At 41.5% G+C, this 12,122-nt stretch overlaps 1 long non-coding RNA gene across 1 annotated transcript in view; it reads left to right on the top strand.

Annotated features, from left to right (window-relative positions):
• Window positions 1-4,710: 4,710 nt before the first annotated feature.
• The window catches only part of LOC102900392, an 89,531-nt gene continuing 82,119 nt past the window's right edge, over window positions 4,711-12,122 (top strand). The window contains exon 1 of the long non-coding RNA XR_006598258.1: window positions 4,711-5,334. This is a non-coding gene — a long non-coding RNA (uncharacterized LOC102900392). The remainder of the gene's footprint in view (window positions 5,335-12,122) is intronic.

The raw sequence follows: 12,122 nt of genomic DNA, 5'->3' as shown, positions 1-12,122 counted from the left end.
ACCCAGAACTGGAGACAATTCACACTTGAGAATTGTCTCCAAAGTGCCATTGCTATCCTTCCAGCCAGCTGGGGCAAAGACAGCAAAAATTGTAGCTGGTGCCTGCAGGCTTCCAGTCTGTAGCGGACTTTCTTTTTGCCACACCTGAGCATTAAGCCTTACCAGTGTGCAGAGCATACTGTGCTATATTGTTAAGCCTCACACTCCCACACGAGAATGAAAAGAGCCACACCAGCGTGCCAGTACAAGCATTAGTAGATAACTGAAAGCACTCCCGTCAATCATCTGCATTCCGGTTGGCTTCCAAGTCTTGTCTAGGTCATATTATGACTCCTTTATTAGTGTTTAAGGTCACCAGGAGACAGGCAAGTGCATCCTATATCAGGAAGTGTAGTGAGCCTCAGGAGTGAGATATTTGGCTTTCATAGGCACTGTGGCCAAGACTCGGAAATCCAGGGAAATGAGTTAAGCTCAGTCAGACTCCAGGCGCCGTGCTGCCTCACAGCAGATAGAATGAAGTAGAATAATAGAAGCTTTCCTGCCATTCTCAACATTAGATTGAATTCCGGTCAGCCCTTCCAGTTGAGTTTCTGAAGACTGTTTTCTATTCAGCCCCCACACTGCAGGCTGTAACTCACGGGAAGGGGCTCTAGAGAAAGGTTGGCCCCAGATTCAGGCTGGATGGTGCCAGGGAAGCCCTCCTGCAGGAAGAAAGATTAAGGGGCATGTGTACCCATTTGGTGGGTGAGTGCAAAATTTAGTGCCTACATTGGGCTCCCACAGAATTTACTGCCTTGCTGACTTAGATCTGGTGACCACACATAAACATGAATATTTACACATTTCCACACGCTTCCTTGCACGGTGACTAACCACATCTGTTTAACTCCAGTGGAGAAGGAAACAAAAGGTAGCAATGGTCATCTCCTCCACCCACTGGCGAGCCTATGTCCTCGTAAGATAAGCTCTCAGCTTGTCTGGTTTGAGCTGGGCTCGTTCTTTTCACAATATGATTCCTATTCAAAGTCCTAAAAATTCAGATGACCTCACTGCAATATGAATCAGTAGCCCGAAAACTTTTCCTTTGTGGTATGATAGTAAAACACAGGGCGGTGGAAAAGCTAGCAAAAGGCAGTTCAAAAAGAAGAAACTTTCTATTTCGATTAACTGATAAAAGTAAATATCATATTGGCAAAGTTGCTGGTAATGGATTACTACCTTCTCACTTCTAAGAATTCCACATTCACATGAAGAGGTAAAAGCACCAGCAAAATCTTCCACATATAGAAGGTTGAGACATAATGATGCACTGTGATATCTGTACTACTAGAGTTAATGTAAATGTTCATGCATTTGGTCTTTGATGTTGCAAAAGAAGAATGATTTTAAACTTAGGAGGCCATTTTTTTCTGTTGATTTTATTTTATTTTTTCTTTAATTTTATTTTTTATTTTTTAAAATTTACATCCAAATTAGTTAGCATATAGTGCAACAATGATTTCAGGAGTAGATTCCTTAGTGCCCCTTACCCATTTAGCCCATTCCCCTCCCACAAGCCCTCCAGTAACCCTCAGTTTGTTCTCCGAGGCCATCTTTAAGAAAAAGCAAGAGGCATTTGTCACTGAGGCAGCCCTTTACCTCCTATCTGCTTTGTCCCAGTGTGCATACACATAAAGCTGGTTCTCAAGGACACAGTGGAGAAAGGACTCTGAGCTGTTAGCTTTCAGTAGGCAGAGAATGCATGTGTAGCTTTTTGCAAGGGTAGGGTTGTTTGTTTGCAGAGAAAACCTCAGCATCTAGCAGATTGCCCAGCGCAATAGGTGGTCAATAAGTGTTTTCAAGTGATTGGTGAATGGATGAGCCAACTAAGGCCATGACCACATGTCAATACATATTTAAAAGAAAGAACAAATACAGACACAAAATGGACAAGTTACTGTACAGAGATTTATGGATAGTTGACATTTTAAAGATTACGTGATTTTAAAGACCACTTCCAGGGCTAAAATTCTGCAACATTTTGTGAAACAATAGATTGAGTTTTCTTATCATGAGAGCTATTTAAGCTCTACTATTGAAGATATTCTATGGGGGGAAAAAAAGATATTCTGTGACCCTCCTTGAAAGACTTCAAGAAGTGCCAAGCCTTGAGAAGACTGTAGAAAATTTTCTATTGGTAGAATTTGGAAGAGCAAGAACAATAGAGAATGTTGTTTTCCTGATACAGCAGGGCTTTACTGAGTTAATGGCTTGTTTTGAAGTAATCATAAAGACTGCGTGCATGATGAAAAAGCTTTGTCTTGGGACCCTGCGTGCGCTACAGGCATGGGAGTGTTGTGGCATCGTGTGTGTGAGCACTAGATGAAAGAGGTTTCAGAACGCTGCTCCTGGAGCCTAGGGACATCCGCTCCACACACAGACTCCAAGTCAGGGGACAACACAGAGTGTGTGGCCTTGCCTGCTGAGCAGCAAGGCCCTGCTGAGCACATACAGCCCCCAGTAACCTGCCACCCAGGGCCTTACACTTTATCACACTCCAAAATCGTGACTACAGAGGGCTGAGGGCTTTGACATTTGGTCAAGTACTCATTTCTGATGATTTGAAACTATGTCAGGTAAATAAAATACAGCCTCTTGATTATGACCAGTGCTGTGGAGGGGTAGATAGGCAGGTGGGGGAGGGGTGGGGAGAATCTTCATAACGACCTAAAAACCCACAAGGCATTCTGGACATCAAACATCAATTACCAAGTACCACTTTGATGAGTTAAGAGTAAATGAATCAGAACCAGATGGATTAAATTCCTCTTGAAATATACACAGGATTAAAAATTAAGAGAAGCAGTGCTAGACACAAGCGTTTAAAATGAGAATCGGAGCCTTTGCAATGAATAAACAAAATTCACTAAAGACATTTGACAATTAAGTGATTGTCTACCTCTAGACTCTGAATTCTAATCTGGGAACATAAATAGTTGGAGAAAGTTTTATGTGTATGAATATAAAAATGTTTACTAGAATACCAAAAGGGGCAAAAGAGAAAAAAAATCTTTCAGCACTTATTTTATTTACTGGCTTAGGTAAATAAGGTAACATGAAATTCCATAGAAAATATTTATTAAGTTACAAGTGTGTAGAAATGAACAGTTGCATATGTGTGCATACAGACTGGCCCAGGCACTTAATTAAAGACACTTGATCATGTCTGACAGATCTTAATAGGTCCTTAAAACACGCACACACACACACACACACAAAGGCATCCACATATCCATGTGATGCATCCTGACCCTGATGTGTTGATCAGTCCTTCAGAGAGTTGCTTTTCTTAGTGATTACTCACTGCCACATGACCCTCTACATGGGCTCCTTGTCCCACTTGCTTGTGACAGCAAACAGGGCTGAACGGCAGGCACTTCTCAAGCACAATCCCAGAATCTCAGTGCCCTCTGGATTCCATGCACGGGCTGCCAAATAAACAAACAAAGGGTTCCAATTTTATGCCTAGTAGCCTTGGTGGTGTTCCTGCAGCAGGGTTTGCTCTGTTTATTTACTCACAGTTCCGCAGAGCTCCCTTGGGAATGTCTGAGGCAAAGGTTTTGGATTCCCAGACAGTCTGTGAAAGAAGTAGTGATTCTTGCCTTATTAGCCCTATGCGTAAAATTTCAGTTTATGCATGGATATGACACCAAAAAAGCAGGCAACAAAAAAAGTAGATAAATTGGGCTACATCAAAATGAAAGACTCTGTGGAACAAAGGGCATAAACAACAGAGAGAAAAGGCAACCCATATATTGGGGGGAAATAATTGCAAATCCTATACCTGATACGATGTTATTTTATAGAGTAAAGAACTCCTACAAGTAAACAGCAAAAACAACAAACAACAACAACAACAACAACAACAAAAACCCCAATCTGATTAAAAATGAATAAAGGACTTGAATAGATATTTCTCCAAAGAAGATATGCGGATGACCACCAAGCACATGAAAAGATGCTCGACATCACTAATCATTAGGGAAATGCAAATCAAAACCACACCGAAATACCATCTCATACCATTAGGATGGCTACAATCAAAAACCAGAAAAGAGTAAATGTTGTTGATTATTGAGCCCTTACTGTGTCCTAGGGGCTATGCTAGGAATTTTATAAATAACATGTCATATAATATAGTAACATAGTAAGAGAGACTTGATTACTCCCATTTACCCTTGAGGAAACTGAAGGTGCCAGAGCTTAAGTGACACAGCTAGTAAGTTTTAGAGTCATTGGACCAATTCTCTGACTCCAAAAATAGACCCTCAACCTATATGCTCCAGTGTTCCTAAATTATATTCTACGATCACCGACAGGATTCAAAATAGGTTCAGAAAGCAGATAATCAGTTATCTAAGTCTCTATAACCCAAACTGCAATTATCCTAAGTTAGTAAAAAGTTTTCAAAGGAAATAAAATGATACATATTTGAAGTAGAAGAATCACAGAATTGGAAAGGACCTTAGAAGTCACTTAATTTGGGGCTCCTGGGTGACTTGTCGATTAAGCATCTGACTCTTGATTTCAGCTCAGGTCATGATCTCATGGTTTGTGGGTTCAAGTTCAGCATTGCCCCCATGCTGACAGTGCAAAACCTGCTTGGGATTTTCTCTCTCTCTCCCTCTCTTTCTTCCACTTTCCCCCACTTGTTCTCTCTCTCTCTCTCTCTCTCTCTCTCTCTCTCTCTCTCTCTCTCTCTTTCTCTCTCTCTCTCAAAGTAAATAAATAAACTTAAAAAAAAGAAGTCACTGAATTTACTTTTCATTGCAAGAAATTCAGATGAATGTTTGCCAAGCCTCTGCATGAATACCCTCAATGCTGTGGAACTTACTACCATGTGTGGTAAACTGACACTATTATCAGACAGCTGGGGCTGGTGGAAAACTTCTGTTCCTTCTCAAAATAAATCTACTTTCTAGTGCCTTCCTTCCACTTTTTCTGGCTCTTCTAGAACCACACAAAATAATACAATCTCTGCTCCACAAGATGATCCCCACTTATCATGTACACTTTGGTCTCCCCATATGACTGTAAGGCAAATTATCCCTGGCATAGCTGGAGGCAGCATAGTACAAAGGAAAGAATATAGATTTTACAGTCAGAATGCCTGTTCACATTCTTGCTCAATCACTCATTACTTATGAGATCACAGGCAAGTTACTTAACTTCTCTGAGGGTCAGTTTCCACATCTTCATAAAGACTTATAGGACAGCTCTGACAGTTATGTGAGATGATAATATCAAATGCTAGCAGGTAGTAAGCATACAACAATGATCAGCAATTATTCCAAGGTAATATTTTCTCTGGTAAAGGGGCTAAGTGTTTTGCTAACCTGAGTTATTCTCAGAGTGTTGGTTAAACTAGAGCCTTCTCTAGTCCATAGCACATGGGCAAGTGACCTGTCCTATGGTTAAGTGGTACAAAAATAGCAACTTTTCAAGAGAGATGTTAAATTTGCTATTGTGGGTGTGGTGTGGTGTGGTGTGGTGGTGGTATGTGTGTGTGTGTGTGTGTGTGTGTGTGTGTGTGTGTTTAGTTTCTCCAGCTATATCTAACTAATTTATTTTGGCTACCCAGGCTATACACATTGATAGTCAAGTGTCCAAATAAATTGGGATCCTGGGATACTAGTGTCTGAGGTGGGGCTCAAGGTCAGGTTCTTTAACTTAACTCCCTGATAATCTGAAAGGTCTCCTTAGAGAACTTCAGGGAATGTCTGCCCTTTGTATAGTTCTTCTTTGGTTAGGAGAGTGGTTTTACAGAGCACAGCTTTCTTCAGACAAATGTCTTACCTTCCCTGTAGCTCAGGGCATATTTCCCAGTCCACCTCAAAGTAAAGAAGGCTGTTGAGGTGGAAACAGCTAATTGCCTTCCAAACTGTGTTCTTGTCTTCTTCCATAATAACAGAACTGTAGCTGGCATGTGCCTACCCAGTCAGGACTGCATTCCTCAGCATCCTTTGTAGCAAAAGTTGGGTATGTATCTTGGCTCTTGCCAATGAAATGTGAAGAGAAAGGAAGTGCACAATTTCTGCTTCACTTGTTTTAGAGGAATTCCCTGACCTCGAACTTCTAATTTTCCCCCCTTTCTCCAGGAATTGTGACTTTGAATACCTTATTTTCAAGATGGCAGAGCTACCATCAGCCTGGGTTTCTGAATGGCTACAAGGATCAGAGTTGCCTGCAGGCATGAAATTCTGACCTTGGAGTTGTTACATAAGAAAGGAGTAAATTTATTTGCTCTTTGAGCCACATGATTGTTAGGTCTCTTCTTTTTTAAAATTTTAATTATTTTATTTGATATAGTTGACACATGATGTTACACTAGTTTTCAGTGTACAACACAGTGATTCAACACAATAATGATTGGCAATTATTCATAGCATAACTTATGCTATGCTCATGTAGTTCTAATAAAGCCACTTACTTATCCACCTGCTTTATTTAATGCAGCTTTGAAATTCCATTTAATTTCTGGAGACAAAGCAGTCAGTAGTTTCTTCTATATTCAACAAGAATTAATTATCTATTTTATTGGAGCCACTGTTCCAAAGAGAAGAACAGAGGAAAACATTCCTTTGTCCTAGCAGTAACTAGGACAGAATTTTCAGAGTTCAATTTTCAGAATCTTCAGTGAGTTCACCCTTTGGGCAATACCAACTCAGACCTAATTTCCAGAATTGGCTAAGATTAAACTCAAGGGCTGAAGGGGCAGAGAAGCTAGATATTTTCTTTGTTCCACCCTTCTTGTAGTCCCACAAAAACTACCTACCCCATAGAGTTGCTTCCTTGAGCTTCCAGACATTTCCTGTGTGTTTTACCATGAGAGGCTGTGTTTCATCCAACCATGAAGACTTTTTGCTCCTACTACTTCAAGCGTAAGCATGGACTATTTTGGAATGGAAACTATCAGTTTGGGGGGAAAGCCCTATTTCTCTGATCTATGCTCTAATTCTGGCAGGTCCTCTAGGCTTTCCCAAAGAGCCACAACTGTGAGCCTTGACGTGTTGTCTTATCTCTACTATGCTCTGTGCACAGGAAATCCTGTGTGAGGCTGGCAGGAGGACAGAGGGGATAAAGAAATCACATTCATCAGAACAAGCTGGTCAATTTCCCTAAGTAAGGAGCTTGTCTAACATCCAGTGGTTTCCTCCAAAAAAGATAGTGTACTTTCTTAACTTACTGATAAGATTAGTGCATAGGATCACTGTCTGCAGATCCCTAGGCTACTTTTCAGCTTTATTCTTCCCAACTAGACAGGTACAAAGTGCAAATCTCAATGTTTACAATCTGTAAAATCATAGGATAACATATAATATTATTGTAATGTATTGTAATCATTATTAAATGATAGAAATCTATTAAACTCAATGTATATTAAAATAAACTTCTGATCTTTCTAATCTGACTTCTGCTACCCTCTGCCTTCACCCATCTCAGGTGGTGGTAACTCCATCTTTACAGTTTCAGGTTAACAACCCCGGTCATCTTTGACTCCTTTTATTCTCATCTCACAACCAATCCATCTGAGCTCTTGCCAGCTCTACTTTCAGAATCTTTCCAGAATCTTATTCCTTTGTACCATGTCCACTGCTACCAGTCTGGTGGCGCTGCCAATATCTCTTGCTTGGATTAAGTGCCCTCCTAACTCCTCTCACTGCCTCCTCCACTCACCCTCCAACACACACACACACACACACACACACACACACACACACACATACACAGTCTATTCTCAACAGAGCAGCCAGAGAGATCTTTTGAAAATGGAAGTTAGGTCATTGAATTCATCTATTCAAAAACTTTTAGATGATTCTCCACTTTGCTCTGAATAAAATTCCAAGTCCATGAAAGAGTCAAAAAAGCCTTTGTTACCTTTCTGACTACATTGCCTACTGCTCTCCTCCTCTTAGTCAGATCTCACCCTGGTGACTTCCTTGTTGCTTCTGGATCACAATAGTCATGCTCTTGTCAAAGGGCATTTGCTCTAGGTCATTCTTTTTTCTATTAAAATTAAAAAAAAATTTAATTTAATTTTTGAGAGAGAGAGAGAGAGAGAGATTATGAATGGGGGAGGGGCAGAGAGAGAGGGAAACACAGAGTCCAAAGCAGGCTCCAGGCTCTGAGCTGTCAGCATAGAGCCTGATGTGGGGCTCAAACTTGTGAACCGTGAGATCACGACCTGAGCAGAAGTTGGACACTTAGCTGACTGAGCCACCCAGGCACCCTTGCTCTAGCTCTTTCTTAATGCTCTGTCCTGAATGTCTGCTTGGAAACTCTCTCACCTTCCTTAAGACTTGGCTCAAGCATCTCCTCCTTCATAAGATCCACTCTGATGACCCATTTGTACTGCCACTTCCTTCTCCACCAACTCAACCTTTTTAATTGTTTGATATCACTTCTTGCCTTCTAACATAATGAAGTAATTTACTTACTGTGCTTATTGTCCCTCCCACTCACTACTAGAACATAAACTCCCTGAAGGCAAGATTCACTGATATACTTCCCTGCACCTATAACACTGTGGCACTTAGTAAGGACTTTCTATTTGTTTGCTGAAAGAATTAATGAATGAAACATACACATGATGAAGTTGATTCCTGGATGACTGTGAAGTCAACTGAGGTCATCAACTTCTCTAGAGACTGAGGCTACAGAGATTACTTTCATTCCTAACAGCAAGGATGTGGTAGCAGGAAAGCATTGGACCCTGAGGACAAGACTTTCCTGAACATGAACCAAAAAGTATAGAAAGGAATCTTGAGATGGCAGCCCTGGTAAACTCTCCTAGGTAAGATGTTGGGATGATTGACCCGGGAGGTTGAGAACACTGTTTTTGGAGTTAGGACTTGGCCTGCTGTTAATAAGAATCTTAGTGATGGAGAAAAGCGGTGTGGATCGAGTTCCCCGCCTCCTGCACAAATATTTCCTGGTCTGGTTTCAGGGTATCTCTTTCCTTGGGTGGCTTTATCATTGAGGGATTAAAGTGCTTGCGATTCAGAGCCTGGACTGCCACAGCAGTGCTGACGCACGTGCAGTATCTTGGATCTCTATTCTGTTCCTCAATCACATTCACCTTTGGGCTGAAACAGCAAACTTGGTCCGTGGAAGCAAATACCCGAACCTGAGTAGCCCAGGGTGTTTGCTGTCTGTCCACTTCTCTGGTCCCAGGACTGCCCTGCCTCTGGTAGCATTAAAGCGAGGGAAGAAGGGCAAGGAACATAGAAAAGCAATGGCTGGAAGAAGGTGAATAAATGGGAAGAACATATGGATTGAAGACAGAAGAAAATAGGCTGACCACCGTGTTGTTACGTTGCTGTGTGTGCCCCTTACTCTCTGGCTTTTTCGTGCATTATGCTCTCTGGTGACACGAGGAACACACTATTTACTTTGCTCCATGAAATATGGAAAAAGCTACTTCATCATTCAAATTTGAAATCACTGCCAATAGGGGAAGAATATACTTTGCCAAAGTTTGCAAGCACGAGTTGCTCTAAAATGTGAAGATTAAAAGGCTCTCAAATGACCCTCTGACCACTAACACGCTTTCCAAGGCATTCCATATTAGACTTCTAACCTAAAGGAGATGTATTCTTTTACATGTTCAACCCCAGGCACTCCGCACCACCTTTCTTAAGCTGGTTTCAGTCATCAGGAAATTTATGAACCGCAAATTAGCTTTGCTCAGTTGTCTTCTGAAAATGTACACTACAGGAATAGCAGTAATTGTGAGGCAGCAATGCAGGGACAGAAGGTTAAAAAACAAAACAAAATCCGTTTTCTCCAAAAAAGGAAGAATCTGCATGAAAGAGACTTTTCAGATCTAGGGAGTGTCCGGTTGAGTTCCCAGCAGCCTGTTGAAAGGCCCCGTGTTGTCTAAACAGCCTCCTGTAGGGTAATTGCCAGAGCAGCCCATATAAAAGGAACAGTGGAAAGGTGCAAAAGTCATTAACAGGGAGAAATAGGAAGCAATCAGCAACACTTTAAACAAATTATTGCCATGAAATTACAGTCTCAGCTTGAGATAAGTGTCCTGGGTCTGTTAAAGCTATATACACCTCACTGGCTTAAATGAGATGAGGAAAGTTTTCCTCTCTGGTTATTTATGAAGTGTGAGACCACGATGGATTGCGATGCCTGAGTCAAGGGGGCTGCCTACTTCTTCCCAGGCTTCTCGAAAACACATGCATTACCTGCACTGGAGCTGGGGCAGAGAGGCTTTTCAGATAGGCACCTGGACAAGATGCTACCTTTTTGGATGAAATGGAAACGTATTGGGCCTCCCGTGTTTTATTCAGAAGTCGTTTTGAGGAGAAAAGTCCAAGACTTTCCAGGGTTATTAGCGGGAATGTGGGCGTTCGCTGCTGCTGCCGGAACTCGCTTGGCACCTGGGCCCTCCCTCCCACGCGGCCCAGCATCCGCCTGCATAAAGGGCTGCTTTCCCCTTTCCAAGAGTCTTGTCCCTCCCCAGATCCATTCCCCTGCGTGGAATGTTCCTGCGTCTTGGCCTTATTTTAAGTCCCATAATCCTCTCTGGCTCCACTTTGGAGTCTGCTTTTCAAAATGCCCTCAGTTGGCAGTGACTCAGACTCGGGATGCTGTTTGCTTCTCCACCCACCACCCTGTAAAGTTCCGGATGAGGAACTGCTGGCTGATCAGGGACCTCCGGCCCCTGCCACCCCATCAACACCAGCCTGGACCATTGCACTTGGCCTGAGGTTAGAGCACCTCACCCCTTTAGGAAGTGTCACTCTGCATTACTGTTGTCTGTTTTTGAATCTCTTATCTGTTTGTCTGTGCTTGGACCCAATGGGCTATATATCTGGTGTGCTCCACAAGGGACCAAGATGCGCTCTTGGCGCCCTAGATGCTTGGATATGCAAAGGTGTTTTTGGTTTTTTTGTTTTGTTTTTTGTTTTTTGCTTTTTCTGGCAAGCACCTTGTTTTTTTTCCCCTAGATGCCCTAGGCATGTGCCCAACACTCTCCCGTTATATTTATTTCCCGGATGCATCATTGCGGCTCTCAGCAGCCAGCCCAGAGGTAGTGCTAATTCTCAGTTACAGTTTCTTTTTTTGCATTCTCATTTTAATCACAAGGAAATCTGTGAGAAAATAAAGTTTTGATTTTTTAAACAAGATTTTAAGTTGAATCTTGGATGCTCGCTTTTGCTGAAAGGTGAGAACGGGGTTGTGGTACACTCAGTGCACAATGAATTGAAACTATAGAAAGAAGAAGACTTTAAAGGTATCATGAATAAAACTAATGAATGTTGATGTTATTGTAATAGGGACTCTTCTTATCTATACTCACAATTATCTATACTTAGAATCATGTTAGCATTGAAATGGAATGTAGAAAATAGTGTGTCTAATCTAAAAATGAATACAACAGTAACTATCTATACACACTTGAACTGTTGTCATGCAGACTCTTAAACCTTCTAGAAACTTTCAAACTTACAAAGAAGCCCATTCCAGTTAAAACAGCCCAACATTGTTAGATTCATTCATTCTCATATTTAAATGCCTCCCTGTAATATCATTCTACTGCATTGTTTTGCCTTCTAGATATTAGTAAAAATCAATTCAATCTTAGAGTTGAAAGAGACATAGAGAAAACCCTATTGCATATTACAATTCTTCAAATGTTCCCCCCTCTCCCCAAGTGAAGCCTCTCTACTTGTTTCAACTCTTCATTATGTGACATGGTTTCTGATTGTTCTACATTTTGGTCTCTACCTTTGGGTTCAATTCCTATTAAAATTTGGTGCCCAGGGGTGATTATGGTGACAGTCACAGACTTTGACTGCTAAGGAAGATTCACAGGACCCCAAATAGCAATACAATATAGCAAGAACATTAAAATAAAGATACCCATCATACCCAAAAGTTACCCCACAGTAAAGAGTCTGGAAAGTCTGGCCCAGGCTCTAATTATCCTCCTTCTATAAAGACCATTTTAGACATGCTTTCTTTTTGAAGCTGGAACCGACAATGTGGGCACAGAACACCTTGGAACCAGGGAGCTCAGAATGGACTCCTGACTGGACTTCTTATACATTGCTGGTCACATAGGCATA

Source organism: Felis catus, chromosome B2, assembly GCF_018350175.1.
Source record: "Felis catus isolate Fca126 chromosome B2, F.catus_Fca126_mat1.0, whole genome shotgun sequence".
Lineage (NCBI taxonomy): Eukaryota > Metazoa > Chordata > Mammalia > Carnivora > Felidae > Felis > Felis catus.
The sequence above is the reverse complement of the archived record's forward strand: the minus strand, read 5'-3'. Positions and strand labels throughout refer to the sequence as shown.